General features: G+C 37.7%; 1 long non-coding RNA gene across 1 annotated transcript; it reads right to left on the bottom strand.

Annotated features, from left to right (window-relative positions):
- Positions 1-1,710: 1,710 nt before the first annotated feature.
- LOC148185084 (uncharacterized) lies at positions 1,711-19,740 on the bottom strand. Its single transcript, XR_015774651.1, has 3 exons — positions 19,640-19,740; positions 2,947-3,064; positions 1,711-1,985 (listed from the first exon to the last, which is right to left on the bottom strand). It is a non-coding gene; the product is annotated as an uncharacterized LOC148185084 (long non-coding RNA).
- Between the last annotated feature and the right edge of the window lie 849 nt (positions 19,741-20,589).

Genomic DNA, 20,589 nt, shown 5'->3' with positions numbered 1-20,589 from the left:
ATTTTACAGGTTCAGAACTTGCAAAATGTCTGACCTCTGTGAGACATCCACATCCAATCTCACTCTGATTTTGGGTGAGCAGCCTGACTTATCTGTCATTTCTTCTTTGTCTTCTCTAAATAAGGAATTAGGACACTTTGGTGCCAAAGAGTTTTTAAGATGTTCAGTCAATGCATGCACACAGTTTTGAGGATACTACTTTTTGTGGATACTAACACTGATGTTTTGACCTTCCAAGCTGTGGTTTTATTTTTCTCCTTTGGTACATGGCAGCGACCACTCTCTACGTACATTAGGAGTCCCGAACAGTTCACAGAGTCAACAAAGAGCAATGTCGATAACCCAGTTTTGAAGGCAGTATGAAAAGGGGCTATAGAGCTGAGAAATATAATGTGTGGAAGAGGTAGGTAATGAAAAATTAGGAATTAAATATAAAAAGAATAAGATATCATCCCATTAAATGGTGAACTGTAACCCACCACTGCAATGTGCTGTGAAAATCAAAAGTAGAAAGGAATTTGAAGATTAATTATATTAAAGAGAAGTAGGAATTATAAAGCAGTCACTTGCTTAGGCATATCATATACTGCTGACTGCCTCAAAATTAGATTATTCTCTCTGGAGAAAGACTGCCTTACACTTATGCTCTTTCTTAAACTTTTTTTTGCTCTGCCCCTGCCAGGTGGCCATGTGATCCTGTGCAAGGTGACCCTTGGCTCTGGTCTAGTTGAGCAATTTTTATAATTCTCACACTGCAGGATTAGGTCCCACTGGGAATGAGAACCACAGCACCTTCCTTCTTTCCCCTTCAATAGTGGAAGGAAGAAAAAGTAATACGAAAAAGGGTATGAGTGCTTGTGATTGCAGACCTCAGGGCAGCTCAGTAATGCTTCTGGGAAAGGAAGAATGGGATGTGAGGTGAATGAGAGACTGGTGCAGAAGAAGAAGTCCCTACAGACTCTGCATGCAAGAGGAGGAAGTAGCACACAACTGGACTCATCATCTGGGTAACCTATCATCTAAGACTCCAAATTATGGTCTAGTCCTTTAATAACGTCCTAACACTGTGTAGACAAAAATCAATGCTCCTTGAGTCCATTTAGTCACATGGAAAAGCAAGCCTGTAGCTCCTAGTGGATATAATAGTCTTGGAGCAGTTTGCTGAAAGTGAAGTTAGCTTTAGAGAACAAGAGAAAAAAGGGTACCACTGCAGTGTGAATCCTGACTAAGGCTATCACTAGAAATGTCCATGCTGCCTACAAGCAGTCTTTTAGCTCTGATCTCAAGCATTACTCTCCTACATAATGAGAGCAGCATGAGGAAGGGAAATCATAATGCAGGTTCTTGTTCTATTAATATATTTTTTGAGCCTAGGCCTGATGTCTGCAGTGTTACACCAGCACTAAAGGCACTAAATATTTTTAATAGAACAGAGAACTTTACTGCAGAGGAAAAAATTTTTCCCATATGAAATCTGTACTGAATGGAAACCTTTATAAGTCTAGGAATATCTGGAGAAAAAAAATCTGAATCTTTTTCTCACTTATCTATAACACACTTTCTCTGACTTCCCCAAATGATATTTTGGTGCTGCTCTTTTTTTTTTTTTTTTCCTTTTTTTTTTTTTTCCCTTTTCACAGATCATACTGTGCTTTAACTCAGGTAACAAAATTTTACATATTGCTTTATACCTCTTATTTTCTCCGGCTGTTTTCTCTGATTTGCATAAAAGGGGGGAAAGTAACATGGTTAAACTGTTCGGCAGGTCACTGTTAAGCAGTAAAGTGACTGAATTCAAATCCTGGAATAAGTTCCAGATGGCTGTTTCTTTTAAGTTCGGTGAAGGAGGGCTGAGGCGGTGGTGGGAGCATCCTCATCCCTTTGTTGGGAGCGATGAGCAGCGCTGATCAACAGCTCCACCTCCTGCCCGACGAGCAGCACGGCTCCGAGGGGCGCACAGGAGTCACTGTCTTCACTGCCTCGTTCTGTTTAGGCAAAAAAAAAAAAAAAAACCCCAAAAAACGTATGCTGAAATCTGTATTTTAAGTATTCTTTTAAGATATTTCTGACATTAACTTCTCAAGCTTCCACTTGCAGCAAATGAAATGATGCAGAAATCTAATGTACCTAGATAAGCCCCAAAAACTGCTTTTAAAACATTTGCAGTATTATACATTTAAGCATATCCAAAGTAAGGAAATAAGGTGCAAATAATGCCACCCCTATGTGTATATATATATACACATATATATATATATATATGTAGTTGAATATCTAACAAGGCTTTCAAAATATGCTGCAGACAGAGACAGAGAAGGATGAAAATCATTTTTTATTTAAAAATCTTCCTTAAATTGTATAAAATCAATAGAGCACAAGAATGACATATGTATGAGACTGAAGGATCATGACTAAACTTCAGTGCTGAGCACTGTACTGCATTCTCTGGAGAAGGAGAGTTCAAAGAACACCATAGCCTGGTAACCACCAAGGAGAACCTTTTCACTGGCAATGTTGTTTATACCTGCATACTGAAATTCAGTCATAAAACTGTTTCATATGAATTTCTTTGGTAAAGGCATTTAGTGTTCATTGAGTGAATTATGTCCTTTGAAATCTGTCACATACTGCATTCAGCTCTCACCATAAATTCCCTAGAATAAAGTGGATAATGGAATTGTTTCTCAGCTCTCCCCTTACATTAACTGAAGCATTTCTTATACTCATTGCCACTTTCTGTTTTCTGGCTTTCAATAGCAGCATTAATAGAAGTGGAGGTGTATTATCTTATCAGGACTTTATATTTTCAAATATCCAGGATGCTCTCACATTGTCTGCTTCCCACATAAAAGCTGACTTGGAAAACAGAGACTTTTCTCCCCACAATCAATATCTGAACAAGTGCTATCCAGAAAAAACATCTATAGTCTAGACATTAAAGCAAACCTTTCAGCAGCACATCCTTATTTCTGCTATGTAGCATGACCGTGGCAGTTTATTAAAGCATCTCTTTCAGTCTCTAATGCTTTGTACCATGAATTCCAGACCTTGGAGGCTCTCTTCCCTGCAAGAAAATATGTTAGGTGAAAGATCAAGCAAGTGAGAGGTCTGGATTAAGATAGAAAAATGTGACTCAGAACTGCTAATTATCATCTAACAGGATCTGTAATCAGGCTCTGCAGTGAAGAGCCCACAAACCCACCAAAACAAGGGACAAGCAATAACCAGCCCCAGCAAGACAAGAAAAACAGAAAGACAGCCTTGCAAGTTTTCTTGAAGACTTTTGCTTTTAGAAAAAAGCACGGTGTATGAAAGTCTGGAAAGAAAAGCAAATACCATCTTCCCCGAGTGAGCCAAATCAAGCCCTTCCCACTAGAGTGGCCTCTTCCTACAGGGTTACAGAGGTTTTGCTTTCCAGCTGAATATGACTCATTTATCTGTAATTTCTTCAAACACAGTACCTGCCTCCTTCACCTAAGCTGACATGGGAGCTGAGGGTCTTAACACCCAAACATGCCACAGCTTTCAGGTATGAAACAAACATGCCACAGCTTTCAGAGCCATAAGAAGGAGGTGAATGGGGAATATCCTGGCTTGAAATTATTGCTTAAGAAAGGGAAAGGTCTCTCAGTACATTTTCAGACATTTTCTGATTGTTTGCAGGCTGTGTTCTGTTTTGCTACAAATACAAATTAATACTATGATTTCCAGTCATTCCCAGGACTTTTTACACAATAAGGGACAGTAGAATATGGCACTTCATCATTATATTTAATGTAATTTCATTTAAGAATGGCAAAGACATGCAAGTGAACTATTTAGTATTTTCTTTGCAAGGACAGAACAACTAAAGATGGTGATTATAAATCACTCTGGGGCATGCCTATAAACTCCAAGTAATCCATTGAAGAGAGATAATGCTAACATATAACGGGAGCAAGGAGATCAGTATTCCCTTTTCACTGTAATACTAGGAAACATCAATATGCATTGCTCTGCTAATACAATGTGTGTTGTTTAGCAAAGTCAGAACAAGGCAAAAAAAGAAGATTAGAAAGCCACGAAAGCGTGTCCTGCGCACCGATCGGCTGGAAAACACTTTTGTGCCGCAGCCGAGCAGCTAAAATCCAGAGATTTGTTTCCTTACTACCAAACCAGAATGTCAAAATCAGAATTTCTCTCTATCGCCTCAGAGCTAATTCTTACCACAAATCATGGCTTTGTTAGGACATACAGTAATCTTTGCTTCCTGGAATTTCACAGGCTGTTTTTCCTAGTAATAATTAAAGTCTAGGATGTTACTAAAGCCTGCTAAAAACCTCCTAAGAAAACTTTTCTCATTTCTAGTCCTCTAATCTCCAAAACAAAATACTGCTGCACAAAATTCCTGGAGGCAACTTGCAGCAGGGTAAACATCACCACCCTTGGGCTGATGAGAGCTTGTAGGAGCTTTGGCTGAGAAGCAGGTAACAGCTCTTTTGAGACTGACTGCATTCACAATTTTGGCTTCTGTAGTTTAGGAAAGCTGTGCAAAAGGATTCTGCTCATGCAGAACTTCAACACTTTCAAAGGAAAAATCCAAACATTTATTCTTTTTCCCCTGTCCTGCAGGCACTAGCCAGATATTATGTTTATTAATACCCTCTAATCCTGTTTTTAGTCTGCTAAGGGTCATATGTATTTTCTGTGTCTTCACATCATTTTTCCATTCACATATATTTACTGGCACTTTTATTGCCTTTCTTATGTTATAATTTCCAGCCTCTTTGCTCCGAGTATCTGATGAATAATGTTTTATTCTTTCACAGAGGAAGAAAGCATGTCAATATAGCTCTATGAACCATATGAGAAAATAAGTTTTTATTTGTTTAAGTTCAGCACTTAACAGGAGTCAAGTAGTGTGGAGTTAAGGGAAATCCACATCTTGAAATATGGATTGAGTCTATAAAACCATTAAAATTTATTTTCCATTGGAGAATTGTGAGGTTAAGCCATTAACTTTGTGAATTTGCAGAGGTTTCCCAGAAGCTTACTCAAATCTAGTGTTTGTATCATGTTAAATCTATTCTGCTTATTACCCTAATAGCATAAATGACCACTCATGCAATGGAGAGTGACAAGATTTTCCTAACGGTGCCTCTGAAAACTCAGGGTCACTTTGGAACTAGGTAACCTACAGAACCAACTGCATTAAAACAATATGAGTTTTGTGAAGCTAGTATCCTCTTAGGGACTTTTCCAGTTATTTGGGTTTATGCATAAACAGTCAGAAAATTCGAAACAACCTTTGAGTGGTAAACACAGGGAAGTTTGTCTTTTTCTGGTGTGTGTCTTCTTTCAGTTTTGTTTTGTTTTAGCAAGGGAAATAATTATGAACATAACATGCACTCTAAAGGACAGTGATGATGAATACAGACACTCTAGATTTCCTATTATCATTTTAAATATTCAAGAAAAGAACAAGTCTTTAGCGTATTGACTCACTTTTATTACCTTCTTTGGGGGATACCTGGGCACTATGCTCACTTCCCATGAAAATTTAAAAACAGTCTACTAGATGCTCTGGATTCCACCATGCCAGGAATGTTGTGTATCAGCGGGGACCCCTCTCAGTTGGCCTCCAGCACAGCAACAACAAAATGCAAGAAAATTTCTGCACATAATTAGGCCTTTCTAGCTGTGTTTGGGAGGTACAAGACTGTTCTAAATTAAAGAGGTTATACAGTTCTTCACATTCAAGTGCTTCATACTGGAGCTCTGAGAGATACAAAAGGAGTCTCCACACTTAGTCAATGCATTTCTGAGCTGAAATACTTACTTTAGAACTAGTAGCACAGACTTTTTTTTTGTAGAACAAGGGAATGTGAGAAAAGTTGAAAAAATACTTAATCTCATTAATGTCTTAGAAATCTTGCCTTAAATCAGGGTCCTGAGAAATGAAAAGATTTGCTCCAGAATCCTGTGAGGACAATAGGAGGTTTTTCCCCCATCTACAGAACTTATTCTTGAGCACATGAAACTGTAACTAGCCCAGCTGTAAATTTCTGTGAGAACAGGGATGTAGGTCAATTGTTTGTCTGAAGATCCCATTGATAAAAAGGTAGCAGAAAAATAAAATAGTATGCTTTCAAAAATGTACTTTTCTAAGACTATCAGCCAAAATTCTTAATCTTTGAATGACCCAATATGTAACTTTACATTGCAATATCTTCTAAGATGAGTTCAGACAGCAGAACGCTCATCTGAAATTGTCTCAAAGTGTATGCACCTAAAACCACTCAGGTTGCTAGGGTATCTCAACTACATTTATTTTGAAGTAATTATTTCTTTTCTACAGTAATGCAGAGTGCATAATTGTACTCTTGCATCCAACTGTGGTTTAATTGCAGCAGTATTTGCTGGTAGCAAAAAGGAAAATTGTTGATGGAGGAAAAGGTATTTACTATGCTGTACCTCCCTCAGCATTTTTCTCAGCAAGATAGAATTAATGGGGGAATGGATGACCTCTAAATGTTCCTGAACTCCACTACATTTTGAAAAGATCATTGTCCAGAAGGCTGTTTAAAATAATTTCCTTAAAAGGCCATTGGCAAGTGCCTAGAAACTCTACTGATCCTGTTCCAGCAGGAAATAGCTTAACTTCCCCATTCTGAGCAACTAAAGATTTGCAAACTTCTTAGCTGCACATGTGGCCCAAACTGCTTAGAAGTGAGAAAAGCAGAGAAAATGTTTCCTGCTAAATATAGGGAAAGCAAAATCTTGATGATTACAGATATCAGCAAAATGCTTGGCAGAATGAAAACCTGCCTTTAAATGGATGATGGTTGAGAGCACTTAGCCAGTGCCAGTCAGGAACATCACGAGTTCACTTATTGCCTATGTTTTGATAAGAAAAAAAAAAAAAAACCCAGAACATGACTAAGGCTATTAAAAGATTATCCAGCAAGAGGAGATGAGACGGTCAGTAAAAGAAGATTCCCAAGCACAAAGGAGAGAGGAAATGAGTTATTTAGAAAAGAGGTATTTATACCTGCTGTGGATCTCTCCACAAGGATTATTTAGCCTAGGAAAGTGATGAATCCCAGTGTACAGAGAGGAGTTTACTTTTTTAAAGAAATATGTTATACTTTGGCCATGTCTGACTGATACATAATCATAAACATATTTAGGAATGTAACTGCAATGTTAGAAACTGAAGTCCAAGATTATCACTTTGCTGACATTTTCAACAGTCCCATTCACCTGATATATGACTATGGGTGTTTTCTTTCTGACAGAAAATCTTTCACATTTTGATGCCTCCACCAGCCTCTTAGGTGCTGCCTAAGCCTATCTTGTGCATGGAGCATGATTCTGTGGTCAAACTGTAGACCCAAAATGGGAACAAAACTTTCTGACAAGAGCAGGTGTACATCTCTCTGTGTCCATCATACCCAGCTGTGCCATGATGAAGGCACCCTCAGGAGTAAATGGCCTCACACCACAGGATAAGAAGCTTCACTTGCAACACCAACACATCAGAGACAACTGCATCAGATCCCATTCAGCTATCCGGGGTCCTGTATCCAGGACCCATCAGAAGAGTTGGTTTCTTGACTCTACTCTTTATCTCAAAGACTGTACAGCTGGGATCATTTAAAAAGGTACTTTAGCCACCCTAGCATGTCCTCCAGGCTTGTGGTTTAGGCACCAGGGGAAACCAGTTCAGATCACACCAGATACGTGAAAGTATTTTTCAATCTCCTAAGCGGCTTCCACACTGACTAGTGGGTATAACCAGATGTAAGTGATCCACCTCTGTGTTTTCTATCAGAAAGGCATGTCTGACTTAGCAACCTAGCTCCAGGGAACGATGAAGAGCTAAGAAACATCAGCATCTCTTATTTGTTAGGTCATTTCATTTCTCTGTTTTGAACTGTTCTGTTTCTTTCCCTCTCCCAGACAAACCTCTCTAGGTTGGACTGTCTCTAAGGACTCTGCAAGCACAAACTAGTTTGTAAGACTTCATCTCAAAGCTCAGGAATGATCCTGCACCATCTTTTCAGCTGTGCAGTCATACCCTTACTAATCAGTCTGACTGGGCTGCGGTGGCTTCTGCTCAGTTACAAACTGCATACAAACAAGGTATTGAAACCCAGAAGTCATTTACTAACTCAATGATCATCCAAAGCATATTGTTCTCACTAACCAGCAGCGACATAAAAAGTAGGAACTTTGAAATACCAAAAAGCTATCCAATGTTTGAGGTTGGGGGGAAGAGTGATGTTAGTGTTGATGGATCATGAAAAATCAGATCTTACAACCACATTATTTCAGTGACAATGACTTTTCTCATCTATATTATGTGCTTTTAGACTAAGATAACAGTCTTTGGACCAGACATGTTTTCCTGTAATGACTTCAGACATAAATTTTAGTAGATTATCTCATTTGGAGCTAACAAGAGACAGAGCCTACAGACTCCTTGCTTCCTTGTAAGACTAATGTCTATTATTCATAAACATTTCCATTTTCTTTTCAATACGGACAGAACATTTATTTTTGCTCTAATGACATGAGTAACAAGCCTCTGAAAAATTGACTCACAGTCAGGATTCCTAATGCAAAAAATAGTCAGAGGTTTATGGTCATTTTTAAATTTAGCTTACAGTTTTGGCAGAAGCAAGATGTGCAACAAAACAAAACAAAACATACAATAAGTAATTATGAATTAAGCAGAAAAAACAGAAGTTTATGATAGCAAGAGATATTGTTACTAAAAAAAAATGCCTGCAATATTTATAATTTAAAAAAATAATTCTGAACGTAAAACTACTTCAAATTTAAACAGATTAATTTTTGAATCTTCAGATAGATCCCTATTGCTTTGGTTCCATGTGAAAAGCAGCAGGTCTTCTAGCTGTAGCACAAGTACAGCCAGAAAATTTGCAAAACCTTGGCTTTTGGCTAAAAATATCAAAAATTCTGTGCAAGCATATCCTCTGCTAAGAGACTTGCCTAAAATATACTAAATTATATACTAAAACATACAGTAATAGTAGATGTATTCATTATTTATATAAGGTAAAGCAAATTCAACTGCTGGGAATACACCTAGGAAGTTGGATAGTTAGTTCAAGGTCCTGCTTCAGGGAACAATTAATTATTTATACAAAATGGAAACAGGTCTGAAAGAGGCTGGAATAATCTGTTTCCATAATACCTGATAAACTGATAAGGCTATCTCTTGGGAAATGGAACATAATTTCAGAATGAAAGCATGTTAACTGTTTGGGACATCTTCTTGAATCATAATACCACACACAAAATCTCATTAAAAATACCTTTTTAAGACTTCAGTGTTATCTATTCCAAACCTAATTATTTATTTGGCTGGAAATGAAGACCCAACATCTAAAATAAATCAAGCAAGCGTGCAAGTGCTTCCAACTGGCTCTTAATGATGATTCATTAACAAGTGGCTCAAAATCCTGGCATGGTTTGTATCCCTAGGAGCTAGAGATGCATTTTTTAAGGTGTTTAGGCACCTAAAGATGCAGATAAGAAGGTGGAAAAGTTTTAACCATTAGGCACTTCTTTGCATCTTTAGGTGCCTAAGTACCCTGAAAAGCTTGGCTCTGAGAGCCATGCTGCAGGCTCAATCAGCCACAGGCCCCCTTCAATGGCTTTTCTACTGGTTTTTTTTATCATCTTGGAAATATCAGCTACCCATATCTTTTTCCAGTTTTTCCTGATTCACTTATTTGAAATATGTGAAGGATTTTGCATACATTACATGTATGACTAGCAGGAAAAAATTTGTACACATTATATTAGTGGCCATTGAGCCACCTGCATGTGGGAGCTGGCAACGGTCAAATAAGAGATTTTATGCTTCAGGCATTAGCTTGAGCCTGTGTGAAACCAAGTCACATAACTTTCTCAGACTGGCCTGAGAAGTGTGGCCTGGGAAATCATAAGGAGGAATCCAAACAGTCCTTGGAGAAGGAAAACAACCTTTGCAGGTGTTGTTTGTTGCCTTATTGCTTACTTGCAAGCAACAGTCAAGGGGTGTTGTTCTTAAATGTCCAATGATGGTGATGTGGTAGTTTAATAATCAGTGAGAGTTTTACCTTTCCGGACTTTCTGGGACCTGTCTATAAAAGAAGATCTGGAATAATAAAACTTGTTCTCTTGTGCAACTCAGAAGAGAGTCTGTGTCGTTACTTTCACTGCTCCTAGTACAGTGCCACACCTGCAATTTCTGGATACCGAAATCAGATGTTTTTCATGTACAGTGATTCACATTCTTTTCTACTTGGCTCATAAGCCTGGGTTATCCTTCTTGGAATAATACAGGTGATAAGCAACTTCTGAGATATCTTTTCTTGAATAATAAAGCCCAGCAAACCATCAGTTTTCTCCTTATCTCATGCAACATTTACAACTGCGTAGCCCTTCCCATATTAAGAAAGACAAGTACCAATAATCATCACAGATATCAAACATAGAATATGGAAGTTCAGAAGGTTATCTTTTTCGTTTGTTTGCCTTATATATTTGACACCTAAAGAAGAAGTAAACCTTGTAAGAAAACGATCTTTTGACAAATATTAGTATCTTAAAAAGTCTGACAAAACTTACAACTTATACTCAGGATGATATGTGCTTGGTATTTGCTTTCCCCTCTCCTTTCCAGCTTTGCTCTTACTCTGTGGCAACCAGCACAGTATTGGTCATGCCTGATTAAGACCCAGAGGCTCAAAATTTTTCTATAAAAATGTTAACATGGAAATTTCAAATTTTATTTCTTTCCACTGCCCTTTTCCTTCCTACCACCAGCGATTCTTTTGCCCCCTCTCAGTGTATTGGGTTCTGAAGAAAGGACAGCCGTATCAACGCTAATGAAACAACAAATTGCATTTTACTGAAGTGCTCTATTTCACAGAGGATCTCTTAATAAAAATGAACCACAGTTTATAACATTATGACTGATCAAACATTAACGCCTCTCTCTGCAGATTAAACATCAGTTTCAGTGCATGTCACTTCACTTTCCCATAAGTTTACTGACTTTCCATACTGATCATGATTGATGCATTGTTTATACGCAGCATTAAACCAGTGCTTTACCTGTTTCTGGTAAATGAAACCCACTTCTGTTCCAAGTGTGAAACTTGTATCAGTGTTTCACCTTATCCACACCATCATTCCTTTCACAGACCTAATGCTACATAAAACCCTTGCTTTCTCTCCTCTCTGAACTGCCTAAAATTTAACCATTTCAAAGACAAAATTCAATGGAATTAATAGCAATTTGGGGCTGTTGCAGATGATGGCCTAGATTAATAGTACAGTTAAACTTTTAAATGTCTTTGAGCACTCGAGGCTTTGACTTTTTTTCAGCTACTCTATTTGTCACATGCAGATGAAGAATTCCTTAAATCCTTCATTAATTTTCAACTTTCGCGTGTTGTCACAATCCTTTAAATTTAATTTCACTTCTAGAAGGACTATTGGCTTAGAGGCGGAATCACCTACCATTTGTAAAGGGGTGAAATATAAAAGTGTCTTTCTTTATAAAAAATAATGCTTTCCAGTGGGATCATGCCCCAAGGGTGATTTTATAATGAATACTGAAAGCTGATTTTTTTTTTTTTCTTTTCCTATGCCAGGTGATGGCTATGAGCAACCAGTTGTGGCAGATTGGTCAGCTAATCTAGGCGCTGAAGTGGTAAGTGATGCTGGATTTCACATCAGGTGACCAGAGGCTTATTTCCATACAAAGGACCTGACTTATGTCTTGGAAGGCTACACCTGTGTTTGCAGGTAATTCAATGAAACCCAGAGAGAGTTAATGCTGTGCATGTCTGTGGAGGCAATGAGGACAAACAACCATATCATAACACTTGAAAAGTTATGCTAGAGGATAAAGCTCTCATTTATTTATGTAAGCCACAACACTTCTCACAAAAGGAACTCAGAGAGACCCATCCTGGAATACTCAATTACTTCTCCATCAGGATCTTTCTTCTACAAGGAGAAATTCAGTTCAAAAGGGTCAGAGAATGGGAGTGAATCTGAATAATTTATATACTAAAAAATAAACTGGTGGACTAATCAATCAAATGCGCAGTATATTCTCTGTTCTTATTTGACGTTTGGTTTCATGACCAATAGGTCAGCTCGACTTAGATAACAAACTTCAAGATGGGATTATTTAGTGATATAAATCCAAAGACAGAAGTCTCCAGACTATTCCTGAAGCAGTATCAGATAAGCTCTGTTGGAAGTCATCACCCCAGCTGCCTAAATCAGTTTTATCTTATAATTATCAGGCTGATGACAGAGGAAATAGATACAATCCAAAGTTTTGCTGCATCAACCCAACATCAGAGATGTCTTTACACAGAAATGTGAGATTTTCTGTATATTATTTGTGGCTGATGATGTTTGTCACAAGTAACTTTGAATGAACAGCCAGGCAATAAACTTTACTTTGATTTTTCTGCTAAGTGCATTTTTTAATTTTTTTTTTTTTAATTTTTTTTTAAGTGCATCTATATAGAGAAAACCTCTCTGTGAATTTTAGGATGACTCTGGCTTTCCACTAAGCTGTGTTTTACCTAAAAAATATGCATAACATATTTGACCTTCCTTTGTTCAATGGTAAATGACTACAGAGGATGTCTTGATTTATCTTCTTTAAACATTCATTATTGGACATAATTGCCATATCTCTTATTTTCATTCCCTTGAGCAGCCCATTTTAATCTCATACCATATGGAAGTGATTGCAAGCCATCAACAGGGAAGGAAAACCTGAGGTAGATTTGCATTGAGATAAAATGCATCTGATAAAAATTATTGGAGTAATTTCACTGAAGAATGACATAATTCTGGATTTGTCAATATCATCAGTGTGTTAAGACTGGGAAAGAAGACATTTGCAGTAAGATATTGATCAGATGAAGTTAACGACCACATTCGGTGATGGCTAGCCTAACATGATCCTTTTTTTTGTGCACTGAAATTTGACAGAAAAAAATATGTCTTTATCAGGCTGCAAATTCCCTTTTATGTTCCACAATGTCATTATGTTTTATATTTTGGATTCATATATTATTTCTCTAAGGTGTTCAAAGCACCTGCTTCCTTGAGGTCCAAGGCTTAATAGATCATTAAATTATAATCACAGAATCCTGGTTTTGGCCAGGATAGAGTTCTGGGACTGGAACTCTGGAGAGAACTTTGGAAAAGGGAGTATTGTGGTTTAACCCCAGACAGCAACTAAGTTCCACACAGCTGTTTGTTCACTTCCTCCCAACCCTGCAGGTGGGATGAGGTGGAGAAGTGAAAAAAAGTAAAACTTGCAGGTTGAGATAATCACAGTTTAAAATAATAACAATACCCAAGAGAAACAAAACTGCTCACCACCAGCATATGAATTCCCAACCCATCCCTCAGCCAATTCCTACCAGTTTACACAGAGTATGATGCTCTAGGGTATGGAATATTCCTTTGGCCAGTTCAGGTCAGCTGTCCTGGCTGTGCTCCTCCACAGCCTCTTGAGCACCCGTTCACAGGCAGAGCTAGGAAAACTGGAAAGTCCTTCACTTTGGGTAAGCTCAACCTAAGCAACCAAAACCCTTAATGTTTTATTATTATTCTCATACTCAATCTAAAACAGAGCACTTTACCAGCTACTGAGAAGATTAACTCTTTTCCAGGTCAAACTGGGACACACAGTGCTACATTCTGAGGTTATCCATTCTACCTTATCAGCCTGCATTCCTAAGGTAAAATGTGCATTCCAAAAAAGGGATTGACTGGAGCAAGAAGTGTGAAGAAAAAGATGGCAGTAATCTCTTTAAGTGCCCTGTGTACACGGAGTTAGAGGAAAAATAGAAGAGTGCCTTGACAGAAATTCGGCTGACTTTCAACTCACAGTAGCTATGAGATCAAATTAAGTTAAATAGTCCACTAGTGACTAGGAGTTGAAAGAACTCAGAGAGACAATCCAGTCCTTGGTGACTGTCGTGGTTTTAAACTAGTAATTAAAAAAATTACTTATTTCTTGCTGTGAGATATGGATTAGAATAAGAGCAAAACAGGCTTAAAATTTAAAAGGAATAAAGGCAGTTTATTAACAAACTACAAGAATAAGAACACTAGAATAAACTTTCAGGAAACTCTTTTATCTTTCACTACTTGACTATTTCTTTGTACACATGATAACATAGAGACAAAAAAACTTTAGAACTTTGGTGGTCAAAAACAGTCACAATTTTTGAAAGAGTCTTTTCTTCAGTCTATGTAGAGAAACAGAAGTCTCTTTCTGCTAATTTATGGAGTTTTTAGAGTTCACTCCTCCCATTTCCACATCACTCTGAGGTGCGCATGGGTTACTGAGTCTAGGGATATCATTTTTAAGGATGAGTTATTCAAAGGCAGAAGTCTTCTTCATCTGTCTCTGCGAGCTTTCTTGGAAAAACAGCTTTTCTCTTGCCCCTTCCAAGGCTTCAAAATCTTCACTTTACTCATTTCCAGCAACTCACAGTATCACAACCACTCTTTCTCTCAGAAGTCCACACTTTGAACACTCTATTCCTCCCGTACTCTAGTCGTGAATTAAAGGAGTTTTTTAAACTACTATTGCCCATCTCCATAGCTTTAACAGAAAGATATTTCAGCTGTAGAGCATCTCCTTATTCCTTCTTTCTTATTTAAACTTAACTCTTTTCTTCAATGTTTTTGGTGGTTCTATGATGTCTTCTCTATGTTAATTGTTTTTCTGAGAAAAGGAGTAATCTGTATGTTTATCTAGGTAGTAAAAGAATTAAAAGCTTTAGGAAAGATGCAAGCGTTCATGGTGTCAGGTTTCAGTCTAGCAGCAGAAACTGAAAACTAAACCAGGCTGCTTTCCTTTCCTCCCCCCCCTTCCCTCTCGTCCTCTGCGGCCTTCTTTTCTTCGGCCGAGAGAGAAGGTGGTGGGGGGGGGGGGGGCAGAGTGAAAGAGGCTACCACAGAGCCCTGTTACCTCCTCAGAAGCCGGAAACCAAAGAGGGCAAGAGAACTCTGTCTGTACTTCTTAAGGGGGTGTTTACAAGTTGAATTCACTTTTTAATGGTCAGATCTGCTGTCAATTCTTGGAAATGACTGATAATTGGTCAGGAGGAAAAACTCCCATCAGACACCAGCAGCTTCAACTTCTCCTCTTTCCAAGCTGTCTTAAAGCTACCCCATGACAGTGACTTAGTAGCTGTAACTCCTTTTGTCATGAACTGGCCCCACTAAATTTAAAAAAAACAAAAAAAAAACCAAAAAAACAAAAAAAAACACCACCCAACAAAATAAAGACTCCCAAGGCTGGCCCAGAATACAGCTGATCTCCAATAATCTCATGTCATTGAACCATAATTTTTAGTAAGTCAGTTTTCTGAAAACTTGATTGTTCCATTCAATTCCTTTTAGCAGTTTCTTGAGAGCCTTGGAAGTCATCATAACTGCTGATTTTATGGAATCTAGGGAACCTTACAGGAGACATTTTCATATATTACAAATATTTTAATTCCCTGTGAAGTAGCTGAAATCCAACAGCTCTATAAAATATTGACCTTGTTAACTTCTGGAGAGCTGTGTCAGGAATTCTTAAGCTAGGTACCAAGGCAATTAGTAATTAGTAATCCTTTAATTAGATTAAAGGGTGTAGCTGCTATAAGTCAAATAGTTATTGGTAAATGAAAAAGTCTGTCTTGGGGTTTCCTAAGTATGTAAGGTCTCTTTATTTGTCGCATAGTTGATTTAAAACTACTTCTAAAGGACTATACTGCTCAAGAAAATAGTTAGGTAGGTTAATCTGACATGAAAAACCTTAAAACATTTATATTTGTTGTGTGAGCCAGGGACATAGTTCAGATCTAAGAGATTTTCAGATCTCGGAGACTCATCTGTCACCCTGTATGGCAACATGCTGGCAACTGCTAGGCAGCACAGGACAGGGTATTGAACAGCACAGGGTCTTGAAACCTCAAAGCTTTATGTGCCTAAAACCAAAAAGCAGCCACCTGATGTGCAGTATCAGGTCCCTTGCTAGGCAGGCTAGGCAGGCTAGGCATCTGAGTTATTTTATTGACAATTATATGGTCATTGCTCAATGTAGTACATTCCAGATTTTTTCATCTGACTCTCTGCCCTCTGAAGTCTGATGGTAATTACTGAAAGTATATTCCTTCTTCCAGCACAAAACCCAAACCAGTAGCCTGCAAACTATTCTGGCTAGAGCATTTTCCTCCCAAAAAGGGGCTTCATAGAACAGAAAGGTCTCTTTTTGTGTACTACTAGCAAACTCTAGGCATCTAAATAATTCAGCTCAATTTCAATTGAATTACACCAAATTCTACATCAGTTGCATTTTTGTCAATGAGGCCTTTCAGAGGCATATGTACATAACACGCCAGATCCTGGATCATGAGTCTGGAACATGGAGAACATTAGTATTTATAGAGACTCTCAAACCACCTTCCACTTTGCCTTATTTATAAATAAAGCCCTTGTTCCCAGTACTTGATAGCTATGTCCTTATTCTGCAATTGAATAAAGTATATATTTGCATACCTATTAAACCTGTGATAATTTTTATCACAAGAAAGCTGTTGAGGAAGGGTTGGGTTTTTTACCAAATCACTTAGGACTAACCTGATCTCTGTTAATGTCATCCAGTGAAAAGTTTATAGTGACACTGTATTCAAGATCTTTACTGTTTAAATGAGCATTTTGAGAGTACAAGCTGTCACTTTTAAGGGCTTAGTAGCTGAAAAGACATTCCCTGTATCTACATGAAAATAACATCCAGTAATGTCCATAAAAAGTGCAGAGCACTGTTTTGCTGCACGGACACATTGCTGCCCTTTTTTTTTCATACAAGGCAGGACTTAAAGCAGGATGATATATGACTGGCAGGTTAACAAAACCACAGAGTGAACCACTCACCTTCATATGTTCTAACAGTTTGTATGAAGTAATGAACATGACTACAGAGCTTTTAACTGCCTCAGGCCCTGTACTAGGAACTCAGAATACATGGAAGTGAGATGTCAGAAAGGAAACATTACTTGATTTTGAAATAAGAATGAATTTTCTAACCATCTTGTACCCACCACATCTATGAATTTCTTACATAATGCGAAGAATATTGAAATACATGGCCTTCTGTGGGCTGAACAGTAATAGAATCTTACAAGACAAATCATAAAACAAAGCTTTATTGAGGCAGTAGAAATGATGAGCAGATAGCAGCTCACCCAATCGCTGATAGCAGATACAAGATCGTGACTGATGCTATGGCTCTGGTGGACTGTCAGGGACAATTGGTGTCTGGGGCATATGGCAGCAACAGCCAATCCTACAAATGCCTTTTAAATGCAGTCAAGAGTCATGCCACTCCTTGGCTCTACCAAAGATAAAGGGATTTGAGAGAATCATACCTTACATGGATAATGTGTGTGGAATTCTGTCTGCACTAGTGATTCTGGCTGAAGACAGGGTGTCAGGATGGTGTGTGTCATCTTGTATTTAGGTATTTAGGAGTAGACATTTATGTCTGCATATATATATATGTTTAATATTCACACATAAAATTTCACTGAAAATATTAAAAGATTGTATATTGAACCTGGGTGAATATGTAGCTAGAAATCTCTCTATTGCTGTTTTTATGTGAAGAGAGTATTACGTCTCTCTTGGAGATAAAAAAGCAGACAACTGTCAGCAATTGTCATTCAGTGCTCAAAGGCTCAAAAAGATCTCTAAGGCTTGAAAATACATTTTAAAACTTCTAAACTATGAACATAAATTTAAAAATTGCACAAGCACTCCTTTTCAGCTGACTAGATGGAAAAGTTGGATATTTGTTTTAGTGATATTTATATTTTACTCACCTTGTATGATGATAAAGTTAACAAAAGTAATTGTCATAATAGCCATTTTCCATTCTCTCACTATTAAAAATATGGCTAGAAAAAAAATAATTTTCATTTTTTTTTTCTTTTATTCTCTTTAATTTTATCAGCTTCCTAAAATGATAAATTAATTGCTTGTAGAAGGGGGTGACAGCATTGTTCTGTATCCTTCTTTAAATGATACAAATCTGTTGATCTATTGCCATTTAGAAGAGAAAATTTTAAGACAATCATCTAAAAACATCTCTTCATTATTCCAGCCCACCTATAATTACTGCTAATTCTATAATTTCAGAAATTGGTGGAGCGTTATAAGAAAGGGAAGCAGAAAAGGAAAACCTCTTCACTAAAGCCCTGGGAACAGAGAGGTTATCTTTGCCTAAAGGGCATATGCAGAAGTGTAAAGCTCAGAGCCTGCAGCATGGTCTATTTCTTAGATGACACACCATCATTTACTGAATTAGTCATATTATCATTATTCCCTGTGGTGAGCAGATGTGTTCTATTACTTGAGAGTGGAGATGAAAAATATATAATTTTTTTCAGCTCAAGACCTGAACAGCCTAGCTCTAAGACCTTGGGACTAGCTTCATTATATTAAAAGATTCAGTACATAACACATATGAACATAACTTCAACAAGTCTAAGATTTAAAGGATGAACCAAGACTCCAAATAAACTTTTATGTCACAACATAAACCCTGCAATGAAGGTAAAGCTACCCCTAAGTTTAATTTGCCCACTCCTACCAGCTTTTTCAACTACTATAGCTTCATCAAGCTGCCCTTTATCCTTACTTGAGGAAACTTAGATCATGAGGTTCCCTGTATTTCCTGTAAATATCTTATTAAACCAGCTATCAGGGAACTGTTTTTGGTGTCTCTAGAGAGTTGATTTCCATTCCTTGGACTTCAGCTTTAAGACCCAGGCAGTGACACACTAAAGAGAAACACCTACAACTGCTAACTCTAAGAGAACTGGGAACAGGGGTTAGCAGATCAGCTGAAGAAAATTGAATACAGAAACAGCAGGATCATTCTGACCAATTGCTCCCTTTTGCAGCATATCCTATGTTAACTATTATGAAAAAATGCCTTTTTAAAAGTGTTTGAATTGGCTACATTTCAAGAGTACATGACTGTGTTTTTTGCACCTGTTGAAGAAAATATGAGGTGTGGTATGAAATAGATTGTATTTCAACTAATATAAAAAAATAGAAATGTGTTAAGCTTATTTTTTTAATTGTTAAAACACTGGGCTAAATTTAGATTAGAAGGACCATGTTTGATATAAACACTAATGAAAGGAACAGTTTTTTGTGGTAAGAATTTTTGTTAAAACATGGAAAATAGATTTAGTTATCTCTCCAGCCACCAAATTACAGTGGTAGGATTTGAACAAACAATAGCACTGCACATAACCTGTATGCTATTATGCTGTTCATAGCCTTTTTAACAAGTTTATTTTAATCAGGAGTAAGTAGTAGAAGCTATTTTAAACAGAGATATCAATGCCAAAATGCAGAAGCTTTCATATTTTCAAAACAATACCCGAAACCTTATTTATAGTAGTCCATTTCAAAAGAAAATACATATGCAAGGTTATAGACTAAATCATTCACAGTTGCATAACTATCCTTACTAATCAATGCTTTCTCCATTTTTGAAAATTCAAAATCAGCACATGTAAACCACGCAAACCTGAGAGCAGTCCATGACGACTTCCAGCATTCCAGCCTGGCACAGGTTTGTGCCCCCAGCGACAACTCTGTTCATGAAAAACATTAAGATGATTATCCTTCCTTCAGGCCTGAAAAACACACACAACCTGGAAGCGTAGGCTTCTGTGGGAGAGTTAAGTAATGTGACATCTGTCTATTTTCAAAGCACTGCCTGTTTTCATTTCCCAGCCACCAGTACTGCCACAAAGGCAGTTAAATAGTACAGCAACATTCTCTTTCAAGAGTCTTGTTGTTTAGCTAAAACAAAACAAAACAAAAAACCCTTCCAATTATAGAGATTAAACTCTTAGATTCTGCTTGTACAGCATTCCCTACCCCAAACCCTGCATGACTGAAATTATCTATCAACATCCTTAAGTCTCACTCACAACAAAAGTAATTATGAAAGACAATGGGGAACGGGTTTTTCTTTTTGCTAGTGCTCTTTGCTTTTTTGCTGTTTTGGAGAGGAGAGTATGCAAGCAGAAAGAAGCTTTTCCTGTTTACTCTCTCAGTAACTATCAGCCCTGTGACTATGGTTAATACAGCCCTGAACTGGCCAATAATCTGTGATAAAAAGTCATGTCTAGTGGCTGTGTGCCATATGTAGGTGGCTGTACGGCTTCTGGTAGACTCAGGGCACAAGTCTGCCCGTGAGTGGCTGAGCAGACATATGTTAGATAGCATTACCTGGTAACATCTGCCATAACAATTAAACCCTGCTGAAGACTGGCAGTGCCTCTTACAACAGCTGCTCTCATTCTGCTCCTTTAGGAAAGCATTCATGAAGAGTAAAAGGTTACCTGACTTCTTTTACAGGTTTGCAGGGGGAAGCAGGTTTCTTTAAGGGGATTCAAGGTCTATAAAAGCTTTCTTTCATAGCTCCATGGTGGATCCTTGTTAGTGGTTGTCTAGAAGACTCCACAGCAG

The sequence above is a fragment of the Pseudopodoces humilis genome, chromosome 1 (genome assembly GCF_049639895.1).
Source record: "Pseudopodoces humilis isolate 2021_Gansu_Grassland_sample_001 chromosome 1, ASM4963989v1, whole genome shotgun sequence".
Taxonomy (NCBI): Eukaryota; Metazoa; Chordata; class Aves; order Passeriformes; family Paridae; genus Pseudopodoces; species Pseudopodoces humilis.
This window is presented reverse-complemented; position numbering and strand designations above follow the sequence as displayed.